Consider the following 22743-nt stretch of genomic DNA (forward strand, 5'->3'; position numbering starts at 1 on the left):
GTCACAGGGCGGGACCGGGGAGGGGGGGGGAGGACACCGCCCCGCCCCGCCCCCCGGGCGCCCCGCCAGCCTACAGGATGCCGCGGTCCGGCGGATTGGCGTGGCGTCCAGCCAATGAACGCGCGGATCTGCCGCCAGCGGTGGAGCGGCCCCGTCCGCCCAATGAGTCTTCTGAGGACACTGCCGCGAAGTGTTGGGGAGGGCTGGAGGGACACCCCGCGGGGCGGGAATTGTGCACTGGCCTGCCGCCGCGGCCAATCAGGATTGAGGCTTGGCTTGATGGGCGTCGAGGCGCGACCCAATCAGGATTGCGGGGGAAGGGGGGGGGGGGGGGGGGGGGGGGGGGAGAGGAGCCTGTTCCCGCCCTCTTGCCGGGAGCTGCTCACGCAGAGCGCGGAGGGCGGGGGAGGGAGCGAGCGTGACTGGAGCTGGAGGGCGGGCGGCCTAGGGGAGGGGAGCGGGCATCCAGCGGGCCCCGAGGGCGGCGGGCGGGGGCGTCGAGGCGGCACCGGTGTGAGGGCTCGGGCGGGAGTTACCTCAGCGAGCGGCGGAGGGGGGCCCTAGAGGCGGGAGTTACCTCAGTGAGGGGGCACCAAGGCGGGAGTTACCTCAGCGGGGGGCGGGGAGGGTAGGACACTGAGGCGGGAGTTACCTCGTTGTAGGGGGGACGATACTGAGGCGGGAGTTACCTCTGAGGGGGAGACGCACTGAGGCGGGAGTTACCTCAGCGCGGGGGGGGGAGGGCACGGCACTGAGGCGGGAGTTACCTCAGCGAGCTAGGCGGGGTCGGGCGGGGCGGAGGGAGTGGGCCCGGCGCCTCTGAGATCCCGGGGAGGGGAAGGACTCGCCCCGGGGTTGCCTGCGGAGCGGGGCCGGCGGCCGGGAGATGTCCGGGGCGGAGAGGGGTTCGCCCCGGGGCAGCGCGGCGCAGCCAAGGTCGTTTCCCGCGGGAGGAAAGAGAGCGCGGCTGAGGCCTGCTCCGGGGGAAACCGGGGCGGCCCCGCTGGCACCGGGCAGGGAAGGGCTGGCCGGCAGCCGGGTGGGAGGTGGAAAACCTGGCCTGTGAAAGCCTCGGCTTCCCTCGGCCCCAAAGGACCGCGGGGTTTGGAAGAGGGAAGTTGGGGTTTGCTCGTGTTTGACAGGTGTCACGGCTGAAAGGCTGAATATTTCCAGCTCTCTCGTCCACCTTTTCCTCTTGGGTGGATTTTTTGAGGGTTTTTTTTTTGTTTTTGTTTTGGTTTGGTTTTTTGGGTGTTTCGGGTTTGGGTTTTTTTGTCTGATATTTTTAGAGAACAAAGCCCATCTCAAGTTCCGGTGTGATGTCAAAATTTGACCAGATGAATGAAAAAATAAAAGTAATAGCACTGACAGTTGCATTACAAAGTGCAGTTTCTTTTGTGCTGCTGGGGGGGATTGACAAATAGGAGCAGTATCGGTGTAAAAAAGCAACACTTTTCACAAATTATTAGTATTGGAGGAATTTATTTTGGGTAGAGTGAGGAAGTAATGCCTGTAAAGAGTTTCCAACAAAATACTGGAGCCCTACCAAAAATTTAATCCTGGTGAAGGAAATGAGATACTCAAATTGTCTGTCACCTCTTCATCTCTACATACAAACTGTTAAAATAAGACCTGGGTTTTTTTCAGTAAAAGCATAAAATAGCTGATAGACTTCTGTAAGGTAATGAGATAATGCTATCAGAATAAGGGACTACATTGGCATTTTCCCAGGCTGCAAAAATACAGTTTTGTTTGCTTTAAAAACTTGTTCTTTGGACAGAGTGCTATAAATACAGGGTTGGTTTTTTTTTTTTCTTTTTCTTATTTTGGCATCCACAGTAATGGAAGAGCTGAAAAACTATAACCTGCAATAATTTGTTCTTGGTTTTCACTTTAGAAATAATGGGACTAATTACAGTTTTTTCCTGCTTGCTTTTATCGAGATCCAGGGAGCTGGAGTGAAGATTTCACAGTTGCTCATTTGAAGCAGGAATGTTAAATCACACCAAAGAAATGGCCTTCAGAGTTGTCTCTTAGCATCTAAGGCATCATCCTGCCAGCTGTCCTATCATCCGCAGTGTCTTGCAAGAAATCCAGGATGAATGGTGCTCAGAGTGCTTTAGTGTGAAAGGGGAAGGACAAATAAGACCAGTAAGGCCATCATGTAATGAAAAATAAAAAAAAAGGGGGGGGGGGAATGGTGCCATACAGACATGCAGGATTTGAGTGGGATTTTTCTTTTTCTTTCATCAAAGAAAGAGAAGTGGGATCTTATGCCTTCCTGAGCATTTAGCACTGGCACAGAATGAGCTGTAAGAAATTAGCCGCCTTCGTGCTGAGGGCCCCGGGAGTTTCTTACATGCAGAAGTCCTTGGGCAGTGGCGCTGCTCTGCTCATCAGCTGCATGAAGCCATAAACCCTTCCATTCTAAGATATTATTGGGAAAATAATGTTTAATAACTACCACATCTTCCCTGTTTCTTCAGTCTGCTTTGAAAGCATCTGAAGGCTTCCCCACCCCGACTGGCGTGTTCATAAAACTTTGAGGATTTGTTGACTAATATTTCCTTTCGTGTTGGAATCTGCTGAGCTCTGCTATTGTAAATGCTCTTGCTTTAACTGCTCTTGGATTAGAATGAACTGAATCCACCCTATTGTTCTTCTGTTGCATTTTATTTTACGCATACTGCATTTTGCTCTTCTCCTGAGTGATTGGCTGTTTGCATTAGAATTTATGAATATGAACGTGCATTTTGTTTGTCACAGACCTGTTTCCACTGAAACCCAAGGCAGTTGCCTTGGCGTAAGGGATTCATCTCGGCTAATCATTGGGAATAACAAAGGATTTTTATAAGTGATCCCCATATTTGAATTGATGGCAAAAGCAGAGAATATGAGATCTGTTGTCTCTTTATTTTTCCTGCCATAGTAAGAGGTTAAAATACTTGCAGGTTCTGTAACCATCAGCAGTGCTCGTGCACTGATTTGTGCTTAGCAACTTCTGAACGCTGCACAAAAGAGGGCTTTGCATCAGATTCTGTGCAATTTAGTGAATAAAATAAAAGAGTATTACCATTCAATGATAGAGAGAGAAATATATATATACACACACACATCCTCTTTAAAGACCTGAAAGGGGTGAGAATTTAAGGGTAGATGATTGTCCTTTTGTAGTTGTATCTTCTTTAACAGCAATATTCTAAGGGAATTGAGACAGAAATTGAGCTCGTGAATTTGGGCACGATTGCTTCTGGAGGGTAAAAGTCTACAAGCAATCATTCTGCTCTGCTGCTACAACCTACTATGGGGGCTTCGCATGCGTGCGCTTCCAGAGACAGCAACCAAGGTAATATTTCATATCATCACGGTGCTGCAGGTTTCCCAATATACAAGAGTTTTTCTTCAGGGCCAGTGCTGGCAAGGAAGCGATTAGATGGAGATCTTGGCTTTTACTTCTGAAATCTCAATTTCACAGTTAGAGAGAAAAGTTTGAAAACACAGCCTGCTGCCGAAGGTTTCAGTTTGAGGTGGTTTGTTTTTGGTTTTGTGAGTTTGGTTGTTTTAGAGCCAGTTGTCGAGGAGCATGTTTGCTTCAGCTGAACTGAGCCAAGCTACTCTTCAGTTAGGCTGGGTTTAGCAATCAGCGTTTCCTCAGAACTGCTTCAGAACTGCTTACGACTAAACTAGTGCTGCTTAGACAAGGATGAGCTCAGCAGGGATGCTTGTTGTCCCTGGCCTGGAAATTCAGTAGCTCCCCCTCTGTAATTTGTGTGGTGCAAAACTCTGGAGGAAGGTCATGCATCTTGTGTTTGGCTCTGGCTTTGCACGAAGGTTTCCACAGCTGCTGCTACACAAGTCATTCGGGAGAAAGAACCAAGCCACAAAACCCAAAGTAAAAGGAGCTCAGGCAATCAGGCCTGCTCAAGGTGTGCCTGTAGCCAGGTGAGGTCCCAGGAGCTTGATGCAGCTCTCCCATCCTTGTAAGTGGAGAGTAGTTCCCCTGAAGCCTGTGAATTTGAGGTTTCAAAGCCCAAAAGAGGGGCCTGATCTCTCCCTGCTTGCATCCAGGGGCATCTCAAGCAGAAATCTTTGATACCCGTGCAGGTGCCCTGGTGACGTAAACTTCACTTCGAGCTGCATCTTCCAGGGAGCGTCAGAAGGTATGTATCGTGTTCAAGGGAATGCTTGCTAAAAATACTTGTTCTTTTGAGCGTAATTGAGGTGATTTGGTAGATAGTTTCACGCAAAGACCTCTGAGCTTGTTGTTCGGGTTTTTTTCAGCACAATAGCTGTTTACAAAATAAAGTTGTTTAGTTAGTTATCAAACTCGGGGAATACCTTTAAAAACCTGCAAATATTCACTTACATCTGAATGAAAGCAGTGAATTTCCTTCAGCTGTGTTTGCTTTTTGAAAACATTCCAGTCAATTAGATTAGTGGCTGGAAATGTTTATGGAAAGAATTTTAAGCCCATTTTAGAGGGTATTCATGGAAAGCAAAATTTTATAATTTTATCTCAAAAACACAGTCATCTTACTGAGTGTTAATTTATATTTGTCAACTCGGGAAATGCAAGCCAGTATTACATGTCTGATTTGTTCAGGTCATGTGTCTCTCCCATTCGTCCAGTCTCCTCTCTTCCTGCCGTGCTGCTTCCTACTCCTCTGCTATGCCAGGGATGGAAAACGTAACATTTTATTTGTTCACTTCACACCTCCTGCATTTCCCTCTGAACAGAGGGCTCCTTTCTTGAGCAACAGTGAAAGTAAACCACTATCACAAAGCAAACTTGGGGCCCTGGAATATGAAACCACTCCCTGCAATATTTAAATTCCTTTGAAAACCATCCTCTGCCATATGTCTATAAACACTGTCCAGCTGCAATGAGCTTATAGATTCTTGGAGACCATCTGAATTTAGCAAAGAAATAACAATACTGTGTGCTGAGAGAGAGCCAATTGCCATTTTAAGCATTTCATTTAGATCTTCAGATACTTTTTATTCTTTCTCTGTTGCCAATTGTTAGGTAAAATCAGGATCAAAGGTATACCAGTTTAATATACTTACTTTTCTTAAACGAGGTTCATCTTTCTAAATAGTTACATGAAAATTATCAGGTTTATTACAGGACATGCAGTATAATTGTGCAGTTTAAAAGACTGAAATTTAAATTTAATGTCATTACTACCGTATCATAAGCAGGCTAATGTGCATGCTCCAGCAGTTTAGCATTACATTCCCAATCTCTTTGCTTCACAAATGACTGAGAGAAGATCCAGAGCTCCTGTTGCAAGAAAACAGACCCTCCTTTACCTAAAGGCAGAAAAATCTGTAATGGTTTTTATCCCTAAAGCGTGCCATTTACATGCGCATTTGTAAACTGCTCCTACACCTTACACCATGCTGCTGCTGTTGGTTAACGCTTTGGGCTGTTCCGTGTCACTGTCCCCACACAGCATGGTCAAACACCAACTTTTCCTGTAATTTTAAAACTGAAATTACTTCAGTAATATCTTGTAAGTCCTTCTGCTCAAATAGCGTTATTGCCTGGTTTATGAACATTTTTGATCCAATACATGGATGTGTAATGTGCAGAGTTGCTTGTATTATTCCATTACTAGAAACCATGTAACATTTATTATATTAAAATACACTCCTGAATGCTTCACTTTTAAGTCCAAAGTCCAAACCACAGTTTAAATATGTTCTTTTAATTTTTCCCCTACATTTATTCTAGAAGCTAGCAGAACTTCTACATGGGCCTCTTAAATGCCTAATGGGTATTTATTTGCAAACTTCCCGCACCAAGCGTGTCAGAAGCATTAAGGTTACCTGCAGCACCTCAGTATTGCCAGTTGTCATCTGGCTACAGCTCGTTCAGGGCAGAAGTCATATGGGTTTTCCTGCTTAGGGATGGAGTGGCAGAGACAAAAATACAATAAATAATAGCAATGAACCAAGCACAATTTCTCTGTCAGATGCCAAGTGTCAAGTACTTATAGCCAGGCTGCTTTCGTGTGGTCCATGAGAACAAGATTTAGCTGTAGGAAATATCCCGTGAGAAAATTTCAAACACAACAGCTTGAGAAAATTAAGCTGCATGTGGACAAGCATGGTGAATTTAAGGGAAGGTTATATCCTGTGAGGTGTTTGTTGAACTCAAATTGCAAGTTCCTCAAACGGGATTTTTATAGGAGATCTACCAGATATTTATTGTGAGTGGCAACCACCAATTCCTGACACGTTGGTGCTGGCAGAAAGTAGGGTATAAATGAAGGGAACAATTTTAGTCATATGGCAATCTGGCACAGCGCTTTTACATTTTAATTATGCTGCAGAAAGGTCAAGGCTGGATCTGTGCCGGCAGAGGGATAATTTGCTTTTATGGTTTACAAATGTACATCTCCAAAACTGTAGAACCAACAACTGGAAAATAAAATTTTCCTGTGTAGGCTGTTGGTTCTGATTTGCTTTTAAACCAGCCTTCCAGAGGCATTCTGAAATCTTACTGGCTTATCTCACATTGCCAGGGTGACCATGCAGTTCTCAAGGCAGGGCTGGAACATCTCCACGTTGAGAAGGATGCAGAATCCAAGTGTCTTGACTGTCAGTTGTGGCACAGCGTTTGGCGTGCTAAGGGTAATCCATACGTGCAAGAGGCAATCCAAGGGGAATCTGTACGGGCTGATCTGCCTCTGAAAAAGGGTCTGTAGGCTTTCTGCTCTGCAGAGGAGGGAAGACGATGGTTGACGTGGCTTTTCAGTATCATACTGTGCACCCTCCAGCGTGGCCAGAGGAGAAGGGGTGCTTTCCATGCACCAGGACATTTCCCCTCAACTTTTTCTAACTGGTGGCCGCCTGCTCACCTTAGCAGGGGCAGCCAATGCAATTTTGTGAGACCTCTGAAGGAGTTGCACAGTGGTAATAAGACTATTTTTTAATTTTTTTTAAATATAATTTTCTTTTTTAAATTATTTTTTTAAAAAAATATTTTATTTTACCCTGTTTTCAGGCCTGGTCCCACACAACCCGTAAGACCAGGTCATGATACAGCTCCCAGTAAGACAACTTTTGCAAGAGCCTCTTGCATATCAAGGTTTAAAGATCAGAAAGTTGCAAAAGGATGGGCTTGTCAAAGAGAAGGTGATGTGCTCTTGTTTTGAGGCCATATGTTAAGCACCATGCCTGAGTTCAAATATAGCTCTTGAATTACCTGTGTCCTTTTCCAATAAACTATTTCCTAAAGATAATAATAATAATGATAACAATAAAACACATAATACGTTAGCTTTGGGACTAGCTGTTTGCAGTTGGGTATGCGGTTTCTCTCCAGGGAGAAGGAGCCAGGGCCCGTTATTTGTTTGCCAGCATCACTGCAAGGCTCAACCCCCTGGGGGGACGTGGCTGGGGTTGGTGCTGTACAGCCCTCCCCAGCAGCAGGAGGCTTCCCCGGAGCCTGCAAGTCCCAACAGATAAGCATGGAGCAGGGCACCATACAAAACCAGAGGGCTAAAGTGATTTACTTCAGGATAAGACTCACCTCTGCCAGAAGATCCCACACACACACACACCTTGATTGCTTTATCTCTGTGGTGCTGATGGAGCTGCAGGGGTGGAGTCTCAGGTAGAGCAATGGTTAATTCAGTAAGAGCAGAAGGAAAATGTCTTGCTACAATTTTAATTCCTACAGTTGTCCTGTCTTACCTCTGTTGTAAACCCGAGGGCCTGCGTGCAGGCGGGAGTGTTTCTGTTAGAAATGCTTCTGCAAATAAATATTCTGAAAATCAGCATTGTTTTGTTTAAAAAAGAATGGATGTGCACCTTCAGTGACCTCTATTTTTCACTCCACTGAAGTGATTATAAATGGCTTTACTTCTCCATCATGCCTCTGCTGCGGACACTATTCATTGTGTTTACCTCACTGTCCATACCCAGGTGTGCTGAATGTTTTATTCACATTTCCAAATGCTGCCTTTCCCCCGAGCTGGGGCAGACTGCTCCTGCAGCAGTGATTCAGAACTTATTGCTGTGGTTATCCACGCCGCAGGAGCGCCCAGGATCGATGCATGGGTACCATTTCCATCTGCGGCTCGGCTTGTTCCCCACTGGCACGGAAATAGGGCAGGGGCTGGAGAGACGCGTGGGTGGCCAGAGTGCTGGACCGGTGGGTCTGTCCCTCAGTGTCCCTCAGAATTGTGCGTGGGAGCTGTAGCCTGGCCCCACAGTCAGGACAGTGTCAGAATATGTCATGGGCCAAAATAAGGGTCAGGGACCAGCCTGGGTATTGGGAACAGACACGCAGGGAAGCACTTGGTGGCAACTGGGGAAATGTGCCAAGCTCAATAGAGAGGTCTCCCCCTCTCTGGGCTTTATCCAGTCCTGCTGAGCAATAGCCAAGCCAATGCCAGGAACTGGAAAGTGAAACTGTGCAAAGACAGGGAAAAGAATAAAAAAAAAAAGGGAAAAAAAAAAAAAAGAAATCCAAGCTGAAAAGCTGGGAGGAAAGAACACCAGAGCAAAAAGCTGGTGTGCTGGAAATAATTTGTTCAGACTGAATCTGCTGGGTGATTTCAATAACGGAGGGGCAGCAACTTTGCTGCGCTTGGGAATGTCGTGCTTTTGGACCCACTGGTTTATTTACAGCATTTCTTTTGCTCCCCCTCCTGCACTGAGCTAAAGCCAGTGAGCGAGAGGGAGGGAGGAAGGGAGGGAGAAAAAGAGGCCGAGAGCCTTCTGCGGTCGGCGGGGGCCTATAAATAGCCGGTGAAGTCTTCTAATACCAATAGGGTGCGTCATTACGGCCCTCCCCGGCTCCGCTCGGCAGCAGCAGTGCCAGCAGGGGCGGGAGCTGCGGCAGCACCCAGAGCTGAGCAGCTGGGCTTGGCACCCACGGCGCTGGGAGAGGGGGGCCGGGAGGTGCAGAGGGGGTTGGCGCTCTCTGCTGCAGCTTGTCTCAGGGAAAAAGGAGGGGAGAAACGAGCCACGCGTCCTACGAGCCTCCCCGCCTCGCCCGGGTGTTGCAAAGCCTATTCTAGGTTTTGCTCTTGTGGCTGCCCAGTTGGCACCGGGGAAATGCCTCTTACTGGAATAAATGGGCGTCTGAGGTCTGTGTCTCTGCCTGATGCGGATGTTGGGGGGATTTCTGAAGTCCTGCCGTGCTGTTCTCTCCCCCACCTCACTCCTCCTCACCCCATAGTAAGGGTCAGAGGAGGAAGAATAGGTGGTGGAGTAAGTTGGGCAAGACGGGCAGGATGGTTCAGTGCTACCAGCCAGCGATGTCTTATCATGGGGTTAAATGTTGCTCTCAAAGGTGGGACACTAGAGGGGATTTCTAACGCAAATTCCCCACGCCTGTCACCACCCCCCTCACCACTGTAGATAACCCTCTCATACATAAGGCTACTGCTCTGCCTGGTCTTTTTAGAACACTGCCGTCAAATCCAGATTTCAGGGCTGGGGTGCCGGAGGACCTGGTGCTTTCTTTTCTGAGCTCCAGCTATCGGCCCCATAGCAGCAAGCTGTGGTAAAGCACTTCTTGCAAAGAACCTCTATCTAACGCAGTATAAAATGCTTGCATAAATAGGGGGAGGACTTTTGATACTAATTAAAATGAGACTTCAGTCATTTTCCCTTTTTTTGCAACACTGCAGTATTTCTTGAGCATCCTGACCTGCTTCCTATCAGTCATTTCTCTTCCCTATCTGCTTTGTATTCCTTCATTGCTCCTTGGAAGGTTTTGCAAACTCAGATGCATCTTGATGTGTATTTGTAGGAGTGCAGTTAATGGGGATCTCCTTATTAGACACCAGTTTCAGTGAGTTATGATGCCACTAATAAAAGGGTGAGGACAGACTAGCGAAATCTCACTGGTTTCAACCGTCCTCCAAAAGAAATTTTTCATTACAGAGCACTGTGGAAATTGCTCGCGTCAACCCGATGGAAAGAAGTGGAGTAACCCACAGGCAAATTCTTCCTGCCTGGGTCTGTTTGCTCAAAAATTGACCTGTTAAACCAGAAGATGCCAGGCTGACACAGACAGGTCTCTCTGCCGAGCCAATGCCATGAGATACGCTCCTGTTCAAGGAAGCTGGTGATTTCTCCCAGATTTGGGGATCTCCGTGGGGTCCACCAGTGCCTCATCCATATCCAGCAGAGCAACCATCTCTGTGAAATCACACTGCACCCAGCAACTGGAGACCCCTCCAGGCATCCTAATTTCCTGCATTTCCAGACGTTGAAGCTCCGGGAGCGGTGTAGAGCTGGCTAAGGGCAGCTTCTGCAAGAAGAGGTGCAACTCTCTGTGGGTGTTTGAACACCCAGCAGGTTTGTCAGTACAAAACCCAGCACAGAGACAGGAGGGTGAGGATGCTGGTTAATCTGTTTGGGTATCAACGGAGGTGACTGGCATTTAAGGATCAGCCCGTGGTGGGCTCTGCTGTGTCAGCAGAGGCTGCAGTGCTTGTAGCAAGTGATAAAATGCCACTGAGAGAGAGTGGGACCGTCCCCACATAGGACCAACTCACTCCCAAGCTGTGTTTGACTCCAAGCATCACTCTTTTCTCAATGTCTGAAAAGTCTAAGCTTCAAAGCACTTGGGTTTGTGAGCGTTTTGAAAGGATGGGTGCGGAAAGAACTAGCAATCTTGCCTCCCCTCCAAAAAAACACCCTAAATCCCAGCAAATAAAATTATTGATGTGAAACTTCTGCCTAGGTTGACTTTTAAGAGGAGACAGTGGATTTGGGAATAATCAATAAATTATTATAATAATAATATTACATCATATAAAATATAATTCTTATAAATTGAGCTCTGAGTGTGAGAGCCAGGCTCACCCTCAGACACACTCTTCTGCATCCCTCTGCACCCAAGCCAAGCTCCACGCAGGTTGCTAGAGCCTGGGATGGAGCTGATTGTGCCCTGCCATGGATTCTCTGCACCAGGCACATCCCATTTGTGAGGATGTGATGTCTTGGGTGCCCATGTCCCACCAGCTGCCTGTGTTTTTCCATCATGCTGAAAATATCTCCATCAGCCTGATTCGGTCCCCAGCTCTGCTCTCAGCAAAACGCAACCAGGGCAAGAGCAGCCTCCTGAGGCAGACCCGTTCCCGTCCCGGGGAAACCTCAAACCCTGTTTCCCCATCTCACAGCAGCCTCCTCCACATCCTCCCAAGTAATTTTGGATATGTACATCTTTTCACAGGGAAAAACAAAACGTGATGTAAAAGAGGTTCAAAACATCTTTTTTTCTCAACAGTGAGGTCCACACTGGCAACAGGCTTGATATGAGCTGGGATCTACTTTCCTGAACTGAAATCATGAGGATTACTCACATGTTTAAAAATAAGCCCACGCTGAAATTCCCTCGTTGGATTAAAACCTAAACGCTGCAATTGTCACTTTTCCCACCAGAGGAAAGTGCCAGTGGCTTAACTAAATATACCATCCACATCGCTGCCTGCCATTTCCAGATTGTTTCTCTTTCCCCCTTTACTGGAACTCTTCCATGTTTCTGTAAGTTTATTTTACTTTTTGGTTGGTTTCCTTTTTTTTTTCACCAATTCATCACCTTTCCTGCAATGTCCCTTTCCCTGAGCCATCTATGATCTCTCGTCCTGCCTTTTCCATTTCTTCCCCAGCCTTCTCTGCCTGTTTGCCACCCATTGCTTCAAACATGGGGGAAACGACCCAAACTGTGAATTTCTGTAAGCGGTAGAAGAAATAAAGTCAAATTCACCCTGGATTTCTGTCTCTTCCATGCAAGAGCTGACAGAAGTTTTTCCAGGGTTGGGGCAACTTGCTGGTAGGGATGCTCTGGTGTCTAAGAAGAGTTGTGCTGACACGAAGCTATTTCCAGGTGGTACGTGGTCTTCAGGATGACTCTGATGAAAAAAGTGGACTCATGGTTTTGTCACACGTGAAGAAGAAACTGCGAGCAAGAATGAGGAAAAGTTAAGGACTTCATGCAAGTCCAATGTTTTATTCTGTGCTTATTTTGCTTTGAAACAGAAAACATCCATGAACAGGTTTTTAAGCATGTTGGTTTCTGTTTATTCACCTGCTTTGGCCTCTCTCTCCCTCTGCAGTTTTCCTTGCTGAAAAAGAAAAGATGCTAAATAAATTTAAAAAAAAAAAAAAAAAGGAAGGAAAACTGGTTACTTGTGAGAAAAGCTTCACAGAAAACCAGAATACTTCCATTAAACTGAAAGCATAGCATGGACCAGCAGCCCTGCTTGCAGTGTAGTGCTGACACTGCTTGTGGGTGGTTTCCAGGCACAAGCTGAATGCTGGCACGGTGAGATCTGCCTGTAGGCTGGCTCAGGGACTTGGGTGGACTCAACCTCTTAGCTCCGACCCTCGCCATCCATGGGAAATGCTCAGTCAGGAGCACCACTGATGGCAGCTTTCGCCCGGGTGGCCAGCCAGCCCCCTGCTTGCTAGTCTGATTTCCAGGGGCTTGGGGAGCTCATGGGCTGCCTGCGTCTTGGGGAGGTCCCTCGAATGCTGCTCCACCAGTTGAGCCAAGGCTGCCCATGCAGCCCACGTGCCTGCAGCTGCTGCTCAGCACTTGCTTAGGCTGTGATTGCGCTAAAAATGCAGCAATAGAAACATGCGGTGTTTTGCTGGTCACCTAAACCAGCGCCCAGCTGTATTGCAAGCCATTCCCAATGCAGGCAATACCGTGAATCTGTGGGGCTCCCCGAGGAGACAGGGAAATGTTGGCTCATTAGCTTTTCCCTCAGTGGAGGTCTTCTACCCAAAACCTTGGGGAAAAGCTTTTTTTTGTGCATTCATCTCATATATTGCTCAATAAGAGAGCCAGGGAGCAGCCTTCAGCCCCAAGGGCAAACGCCAGGTTGGCCGTGTGTTCCCGGTGCAGCACCCCATATAGTGCAAAGCCATTCTTACTGTTTTTCATGTGTGTGTTTGGGTTTTTCCCCCCAGTATTTAAAATAGTGTCAGGTCTCTGTTGCAGCCTGCCAACAAGAGGTTTTCATGGCGTGAGCAGGAAGGGGGTTCTGAATGCCCCAGGGGGTGGCATGAAGGTGTTCAGGTGCAAAACCTCAGTGGGATAATGTGGGAGGAGGGGGGCCAGTGGTGCTGGAGTTCAGCCAGAGTCTGTCCCAGGAGAGCATCTACAGCATTTGAGCCAGGGAACCGGCTAACAGCCAGGCAGTTCTGCCAGGCCCACATCCCACCCAGCGGCATAGACACAGCCTTTGGGTCCCTTCTCCATCCGCTGAATTTGGTTTCTGCAGGGGGTACAGGACTGAACGGGGAGTGAGGGGAATGTGTCAGGAGAGAGACACACACTTGAGGACTGAGCAAGTGCCTTTCTGTAGGAAAACTTTCAAAAAAGTTCAACTGGCCAAAAGAAGAAAGTGAGAGGATACTTTTATGGCTGACCCCAAAGGTGCCTCACAGTGTTTCAGCCAAGTTTGCCACCTTATTTCACAAGGCATATCCTTCCTTAGCATGCCCACCCACTCCCATCTCTAAAGTAACCCCGTAGCGGTACTAAAAATAACCCCTGTGAACTTACTTGCTGATACTGGCGGCTCATCACTAGCAGTTAGGCTTCTTCTCAACTGCCATTAATTGCTCCTGCAGCCTGTCCCTCTCCACCAGCAGGATTTCAGCCCGGGATGGAGCAGGGGCAGCCCAGCGCTCACACACCGGTCAAACATACCTGATTATACAGGCACTGCATCCACCCTGCACCCCGAAGGGTTGATTTTACCCGTGTTAGGTCATGATGTTAATTCCAAGACATTTCCCCTCTGTTGCTATTTATTTTTGCTGAAACCAAGAGGTCACAGCTGTGCCTGGCAGTTCCTGGAGAATCTGCACTCTCAGCCCCCCAAAATTAGCTTTCTACAAAGCAAGGAGGTTTTTCTATTAAAACCTCTCAATATTTTGGTAGCTTTAGGAAGCACCTATGAATTTTGATGAGTCTGCTGATGGGATAGACACCTCTCGTTAGCTGCCAAGAGCCAGCTAATGAAACGAGGTGGCGTTTCATTCTTCTTTTCTGACCATCTCTTTCCACAGGCTGCTGGCAAGGGCTTCATTTTTCTGTCATCACAGCCCAGTCGACCACTGAGACACGGTAACGACAACTGTGATTTAATCACTTCTCCAGTTCTGTGGTATCAGCTCCATTAGATGCCCAGAGTTTAATGGCATGTGGGGTATTTACCCATGTGCAAGGAAGATGTAAAATGCTTTTGAAGCATGATTACCTCTGTGGGCTTCTTGCCTGGGTGAAAATCCACCAGCTATGGTCTCAGATAGGAAAAGTTAAGGCACATAATGCAGTGTAAGCTATCCCCGTCTGTATTTACAATAAATAACCCTCTTTTGCCAGGAGGAAATAATTTTCCATCTCTGAGCTGCTTTTTTTTTTTTTTCTCCTGGCCTTCCTAGCCACTGCATTGATCAGCATCTCAAAGAGGTCTTAATTTGAGTAGTTTCCTAATGCACAATGTGTGCAAAATTATGCTTTTTTCAAGAATTTGCTGGTACAAAAGAAATGTATTTCACAATGAGGAGAACAATTGCCATTATAAATATCAAAGCATGATGATATCCACTTTGTAGTTACATTCCAAAGGACACTTTTCATTCAAATTCCCTCTTTTCAGGAGCTTCCCATTCTGAAATTTCTCACTGTTGTTGTGCAGCCCAAAGGGGATTTTGTGTGTGTATGCGCGCATGGGAAGTTTGGCATAATTCACTCAGGATATTGTAGTAATGGGGTTATTCTAAGCATGAAACAAGATAATTTTCACGCCTTTTGGAAGCTGTTCTCCTGTTTGCCTAATTTCGAATAGTTTCCTTTTTGATGGGTTACTCCTGTATGTTGTGGCTGATGTGACGCCACATGTCCCAGACACCAGGACAGCACATCGACCAGCTGGGACTGATCCTGACAGGGGCACCTGCCTCTTCTCTGTCACCTGGGATAATTCCCATCGGTGTGAGCAGGAGCCATGGATGAGGCCAAGGGGAAACCACAGCCTCCGGTCTCCTCACTCGCTTCTCCCCGCGAGCCCATTCCATCGCTTGGAGGTCTGACGGTACCCCTCAAAATAGGGATATCCTGCAAATCTGTGAGGTGCTGGAAGTAGTTTTTCCCAGCTTGCTCCCTCACTGGGCTGGGCGAGCTGTGATTTTAGGGAATGCACTCAAATCCTCATCTCCTCGCCAAAAAGAGGAGGCAAGCAGCCAGTGCCTGCTCTTACACGGGACACATCCTTCACTCCATCCCAACCCCCCTCACGTTAGCCCCCGTTAACCACTGGTTAGATGCTTCGAGTGTATTTAGGGGCCTGGAAGTGCAAATAGATGCCTAAAATCCCACTGACAGCACAGGGAGTTAGGTGCTGAACTGGCTTAGATGCTTTTAGACCTTCCCATCCTACAGCCAGCTTCTGCTGAGCTCCTTGCTCTGTCTTTAGGGATGAAATAGCCTTGGGAATCTGACCCGTGAGCGTGCACACCATGCATATGTGTTTTGCTGCATTAGAGCCCGGGGGTGTAAGCCTTTGAAATGCTTTCCCTCAATTTGCGAATACAATGATTAACAACAGATTTTTGCCATATCCCAGGCCTTCTCACTATTATCCTGAAAATATAATAGCAGTATGCATGATTCTGATGACAACAATGATTTATAACACCTATAAACACCGCTACTGTTGCAGCTAAACCCTGCATCCTCCCGCCGGCCCAGTACATACGACGCTGTTATTATGGATATATAAAATGCACGTGGCAAGCGAGACTCAGAGATTTCGGGAATCCAGACCCCCCATGCTCCAGTGTGATGGTGCTGCCCATTGTGCCAGGCGGAGGAGGGACGAAGGCTTGCCAACGGAGTCTTTATATCATCTTGGGGCTGCCCCTGTGCAGCAGCTGGCAGGGGACCAGCGCTGCTCCTGGCATCCTTTCTTGCTGTCTCAGGGAGACTGTGATTTATGCCTGGCTCTCGTGGCCCTCCAAGGGCTGTCCCAGCCAGGGCACCGGGTGCTTGCCTTATCTCCTGGCCATCTCCCATGGTTTCCATCCCAAGCCTGGTTTTGAGCAGAGAAGCAAGGATCACTACACTTAACACTTGGCATATCCTGAGATCCTAGCAGTATAGGAGGCTATAATCTTTATGGCAGAAAAAATATTTGTTTGAAACATGAATGAATCAATAAAACTGCTTTTTGGTGGTGGAATTTAGCATGTATTTCCCTGGCATGTGAATAGGGAGCATTCCCAGCCCCTGAAGCTTACAAAATAAAATAAAATACCACTGAAAATTTAACACAAAACGGTGAAGTGACAACCAGAAGAAAGGCTTTTGTTTTCCCTCTCCTTTTCTCTTGAACCGAACAGTACCTAACTGTTTAACTTGTGGCTGAGGATTATTTATGTAGGGCTCTTGTGTAGGTAAAGCGCCACGTCCTTGGCCCTCTGCCCACGTAGCACAGCGCAGGATCTCTCATTACAAATTGCAGCTGTATAACATAGCAGGAAACGTGGGGCTTTAAGTTATTCCACTGGAAAGATTAATTATTTGGAAAATAGTTATGCAGCAGCTTTGTGTATTTTTGGAGCAAAGGTGACCAGCACCATCTTAAATTTAAAGAAAGAAAGTCACTGGGAAGGAAGAAAAAGGGGTGCTTTAGAGAGTGGAAGTGTTGTGGGACAGTTTTATTATGTTTTTTTAAGTAATGTTTGAATCGCTTGCTGTTGTGGGAGGAGCAAAGCTGAGCTCCACAAAGGGCAGCCCTGGCAGGGTGAGGGTGGTGGAGGAACGGGAGCTGCTGGATTCAACTGGACCTTGACCCTTCCCGTTCAAAATCCCATCCACCTGCTGGAGGGCGAGATGCGGGACTCCTGCCGATGCAGGAGGCAGATGAGAAGTGAGATTGGAGGCACAGGCTCAGTGCGGTGGGTCGTGGTCTCCTCAGTATGCCATGGACAGCTCACAGGGAGACATCACATGCTGGGAAGCCTCTTCCCTCCAGGTAAAACACTCTTGGAAAGGGAAACATGGTGTCTGGAGGGGATCTTCTCCTACGGGACAGAGGGTGGGGTGACAAGCGATGCCTCCTGTTCAAGGCAGTCCGTTCAGCCTTGTCCACGTAGCCGTGAGCTTCCTTATATAGCTGAGTTCATGGGATTTTAATTTGCTTCTCTGCATGCGAGCGGTCACCCCAATTAAAGGAAACCACTAAAACAGCAAACTGGCTGCTGCCGTGCATAGGCATGGGTGCCGGCCAAGTTCTCCCATCGCCTCTGCAGACGCTTCCCAGTGACTTTAGAGAGGTCTGTGGCCAAAGAGAAATGTCTCACTGATTAGGATTCCTCTTAGCATCCAAATGTGCTTAAATACTGGAGCTCTCCGGAGGGATGTGGTTTGGATAAAGAAGTGGTAGCTATTTTTAGGCAGCACAATACACCTCTTAGTAAAGTTTTTCCATTCAGACGCTTAACCCGCAGCCATTTCACGAGAGCAGCTATCCCACACCTAGCTTTGCGCTGACCTGCTGTCCCAGGGCTGTTGCCCACAGCTGTGATAGGGACCTGGTGGGCCCTCTCTGTTTGCTCAGCTAGAGCTGCCGAAAGGACAGCTGCAAGGGAGAAACCCTCCTGCATGAGCATCTTGGTGGATCTGGGGAGGAACCTAGTGAAGACTGTGACTTCTGGCCTGGCAGTTGTGCTCCTGGGCTCCTCTTCTCCCCTTCAGGTGGGAGGAACAGGCAGGAGGTGCCCCAGGAGCAACAAGATGTGGATCCCAAGCCACATCCAGTATCCCTACTCCATCAACACGCAGGGGAAGCTTGTTTTCAAAGCAGCCTGGTTTTCCTGATCCGTACTGGGAAAAGGATGATTAATAACAGATTAATAATAGCAACAGGCTGTGTTCAAAGTGTAAATGTCTCATAATTGATGCAGGACAGTCCATTATTTTTCATTTTCATGTTCCAGGTCCTAGCAAAGAACAACATCAGATTAAGGAGGGGCATAAAGAAGGTTTCTTATAAAATCAAGAATGCCTCCTACATAAGTAGCAAAATGAACAGAGCGCACAGTCTCTTAACTTTCCAAGTTTTTTATTTCTGCCTTGTTCACTGCTACTTCAGACTAAGCAAAACTCCATGTTTGTCTAATATAAAAAAACTATTTTTGCAAAACTCTTCAAGCCACAGCAGTTCAGCTCTACCACAGTAATTCACCACTCCACTATAGCAAATGTTAATATATGAAAAAACCTGCTAGGTATTAAAAGAAAAAAAAAAAGAGGAGAAGATTATTTAATTTAATACCTCTACATTTCAGTGTGTTTGATAGAAGACAGAAGGCATATTTTTCATCAGCCAAAAAATAACATTAGTATAAGGCGACTTTCTTCACTGCGTTGCACCTCATGTGGCTGTTGGCTCTTTTAAACTCCTCCTGCATCCCCAAAGCAGATATCCACAATATCTTTCTCATTTGACACCTGGAGAGTCCCACCCTGTCCATAGCCCAGATCTCAGCCCAGATACCTGTGTGATGCCTGGCTGAGGTCTGGACAAAGCATCTTTGGTATCATCAGATCATAAGTGAATTACAAGTTAGCTAATGGCATATCGCTAAGCTGTCCAAGGTGGGACCGTGATGACCATCTTGGCATCTAGGAAGCCTCACCTAGACCCAGTCAAAAGAGAAACCCTATAGAAGACAATCCCCCATAGCTGTAACTCCGGCTGGGAGAAATGTCTCTTGTGTCTTCTGGGCCATTGACTACAAGGGCCACCCAGGATGACAAAACTCTTTATTTAGGCTGTTCAGAGAACTGCTTGAAGATGGGTGAGACAAACAAGGCAGAAGTGAGGTGCGGGGGGGAAAGGTCAGCAAATCTTGGTGTAGTACTTAACAAACTTTTTACAAAGAAAGACCAGGCCACTGTAAGCAGCAGAAGGGTGGTTAGGTTAGAGGATAGCAAAAATGTTCACCTGAGAAACAAGGATGGCACAGATAAGCTGAGAAGCTTTCAAGACACCAAGTCCTTTGGGCAAGGCAACAAATCCTCTACATTCAAAAGTCACCTGAAGACAGAAGGTGCCTGGAAGAGCAAGATTTTACTGCCAACTCATGTACAACCAAAAGCAAGACCAGAGAGGCTGGTCAGCATGATGGTCTTTTGAGTTTGCCGAAGAGCCAAGTGTTCCTTGCCATGGGGAAATTACCTTCTGCACCTTGGCGTCTGGTTCCTATAGCTGCCAGTAAAAGAACAGGACAGGCACATTGTGCAGAGAGGCAGGTGGCTTTTCCAAATAATTACCAAGAAGTATTATGACAATTTTTGGCTGAAGTGATACAGATAAACTCCGTGAACAAGCTCTGTGAACGCATCTTGGGGTATCGCCAAAATTAGCATTTATCTCTTGATATTTCAGGGTGCTGGGGTAGAGGATTTCAAGAATGAAGGATGATTTGGCAATAAAGCCCTAATTCCTGGTGCTGTGTGCATCGATGAGCAGGTCCTTCAGTGAGCAGCCAGGCAGGGAAGCAATGAGTTATCGTGTGCCCACTTGCCCCAGCTTGTACTCCAAGGGGTGAACACCGAGCCCTAGCTAAACTTCCTGCTGCGTTGGCCATTTGGAAAACTAATCTAAGAGCAAGCAAAGGTCTTGAAAAATAAGACAGAGAAATAGGAATTCTCTTTGTATTCCATTCAAGGAAGGAAAAAAAACGCTTTAGAGGCTTTTGCAAACCTGGCATCTCCATTATCTGCTGGGGCCAGGCCATTGCCTTCAGAAAGCTCTGTGAGGTCCTTCCCTCACAGAGGGCATTTTCTGGGGGAGAAAAGCAGGTGAGCACAGGAACAACAGCTCCAGCACCAAATCCCCTGCCCATGGGAGAGGGTTATCTATTGCAGATCCTCACAGGGCAAGAGTTACACCAGCCTCCATGCTCCCTGTCCTGGTTGGAGGACTGCCAGCCAGTCCCTCCTACATTTCCCTGGCTGCCACTCCACCACCATCCCACTTTGGCCCTTGCCAATCTCCATGAGGCTAAAAAAAGGTAATGGGAAGGTCTTGAGAAGTCTGGAAAAATCGGGAATGCTTTCTAAAACCCTGGCTCCTGTCATATCCATCTTCTCAGAGCGCACATTAGCCGGTTTCTTCTAAATTAAAAGCTGTGATAAACTCAGCTGCTCTCGGCTCCATCACCATCTTGTCCTTTGGAGTTAATTTGATGAGATGAAAGGGACTATTCCCACCTCCTAGAAAACTACTGGCCCCAGTTGCCTGCATGCTGGGGCAGACCTCTGCATCCTACTGGAACAGATCATGGGTGGTTCTGATTTTCCCAGAGCTGCCAGTGGAGCAGAGCATCCTCGGGATGCAGCTTGGACCATGCATGGTGGACCTGCTCACGGGCCAAGTGCCATAATCATGGTGGAGCCTGGCAGACATCTGCACCACCAACACTAGCAACTGAGTGTAATTATCTATGGCAGGGTGTGTGTGTGTGTTATATAGAAGGAGCCCTGCCGTGAGTGCTGATGTTAGAAGTAAACACAAAACTGAGTAGAGAAATAAAAGTCAGCTCTCTCTGAATTTGTATTTTTATTTTTTCTTTACAGACCTGCTTGCTGTTATGGAGCTGAGCCTTAGGGTTGGTTTGGTTTTTTTTACAGGGACTCTGTTCGGGTGGATGAGGGACATCCTAACTCCCCACCAAATGCCATAGAGGGATGAGGATCTGGCCACATCCTCTGTGCAGAGTTATCCCAGCAAATCCTACACATGAGGGGATTGGTGAGACTTCGCCACCAGGAGTGAGTAATCTCACGAGCTCTCAACGTGGTGGAAAATAGGATGATGAAGGCAAGGCAGGCATCCAAAGGGGAGGTGAACACAGACCCTGCAATCTAGGAGCTCCCGGTGTTATGGTTTATATGTGTTTTCGGGTTACCTTGAGCTGGAAGGAGCAGGAAAGGTGAAACAATGACCCAGATAACATTCCTGGGCAAAACAAAGGAGAAGATGTTTATTGGGGAGTAGCTCCTGACCGGCTCCAGCCAGACTGCAGAGAGTTTACTCTTCTCAAGGCTAAATCCGAGATCAAAAGGAAGATCTCAAACATTAGAGGACCTCAGGGCCCAGCCAAGGCTTGAGGAGGAGGGGGGTGGAGAGGATACGGAGCTGTGCCTACTGCCGGCAGCGGGGGAGAATGGTCACGTCTTTATAATAAATAAAAATGACTTTACTTGGATGAGGCTGGTTTGATGTTGATCAACCAGCTGGCTGGGCTTGCATGCCTGTAGACCCAAGGGGCCACCATGCACAAAATTCCCGACAGATGTGCTGTGGCCACCTGGGAGGGCTGTCCCTCTGCCTTGGGGGACCACTGAACCACCTCACTTCGGCTTTCATGTGTTTGCCAGCATGCAACACCTCAAAAAGATGCTAATATTTCCCTGCCCTAAAAAAGAACCACCTGGGAAAAAAAAAAAAAAAAAAAAAAAAGCATTGCAAGGAAAAAAACAACTTTGCAAAACACCTTCCTTTGGGCTAAGGACTGTTGGGTGGTATCAGGCAAAATTTTCAGAAGGGGCTTATAATTATAAAACAGGAAGCCATGGACTTTGCACCAAAGGACTCCTGAAGCTACTGGGGAGATGAACTTGAATCTGGCCCAATGGGAACTGAAGGGGATAGTACATTATATCCCCTCAGTTTTAAATTACAGATGCCTAAGGACAGCGGGGTTTTTACATGTCAAACAGAGTATTTGGTAAGAGACTTTGAGGTGGGAATGCCAGCTCTTTATTTTTCTGAGCATCCCAGAAATGTATCAAGGCCGTAGGGGATGTTAATATATTTTATTGGACAAGCCACTAGAGCTGGAAACAGCTTGTCAGCTGTTGGGCATGTGAACGCTTCCAGAATAAAAGCAAAAAACCCCCAAACTTAAAAGCTTTAAAAAAAGTGCCCAGAAATACTTCACTCGTGCCAACAACACCTTAAATAAACCATGAAAAGTAGCCAGACAAAAACTAGAAATATCCCCAGAAATCAAAGAAGTTCTGTGAGTGTGGATCAGCTCTGGGCAAATTACAGCTGGTTAGCTTGAAAGGCAAAATTTTTCCCTATGAAATTTTCCTAGAGAGTGTACTCAATCCTTCTTTCTTTTCTATCAAAACTTGAAAATTTAATCAAAAGATTGATTGAAAACCAGCCAGGCTTGACACAGATGGAACGCTGGCCTAAGCAGTTTTTCTGTGATTAAAAATTCTAATTTTTTTGTAAAAACAGTGCTAAAGGAAATCCCTGTGGATTGGCAGGGTATTCTTGTGGTTGCTGGGAGAGCCTGAGCAACCCTGGCATCTTCAATGAACAAGACCTGATGGCAGGAGAAATATTATTATTATAAATGAAGCAGAAGTGGAGCAGTCCGGCCCTGGCGCCCCGTCCCATTTGGTGAGCGATGCTATTCCGTGTCCAGGACCAGACAGCTTGTGAGTCTGAAGCTCTCCCAGTCACTGGGGCAGTTCACAATTTGGATTCCTAAGAAATTAGGTTGAAATGACAACATAAAAGTCAAGGTAAATGAGAGTATTTCTCATTCTCTGGATTCTTTCGTGCCTCTTGCTTTCTTGCTTCCCTTGTTTTATGAGTTACAAGGAAGATTAGATGCTTTGCCATGAACCTGTACGTCTGAAGAGTTATTTAATTACATATCACCCAGGCA

At 47.0% G+C, this 22743-nt stretch overlaps 1 long non-coding RNA gene across 2 annotated transcripts; it reads left to right on the top strand.

Annotated features, from left to right (window-relative positions):
• The first annotated feature begins 753 nt into the window (after positions 1–753).
• LOC114010801 (uncharacterized) lies at positions 754–12098 on the top strand. 2 transcript variants are annotated; one of them, XR_008748231.1, is made up of 4 exons: positions 754–2151; positions 3193–3346; positions 4069–4160; positions 11858–12098. It is a non-coding gene; the product is annotated as an uncharacterized LOC114010801 (long non-coding RNA). The 2 variants fall into 2 exon arrangements; XR_008748230.1 differs by lacking the exon at positions 11858–12098 and adding an exon at positions 4604–5668.
• The last annotated feature ends 10645 nt before the right edge of the window (positions 12099–22743 follow it).

The sequence above is a fragment of the Falco peregrinus genome, chromosome 7, assembly GCF_023634155.1.
Source record: "Falco peregrinus isolate bFalPer1 chromosome 7, bFalPer1.pri, whole genome shotgun sequence".
In the NCBI taxonomy this organism is placed as follows: domain Eukaryota; kingdom Metazoa; phylum Chordata; class Aves; order Falconiformes; family Falconidae; genus Falco; species Falco peregrinus.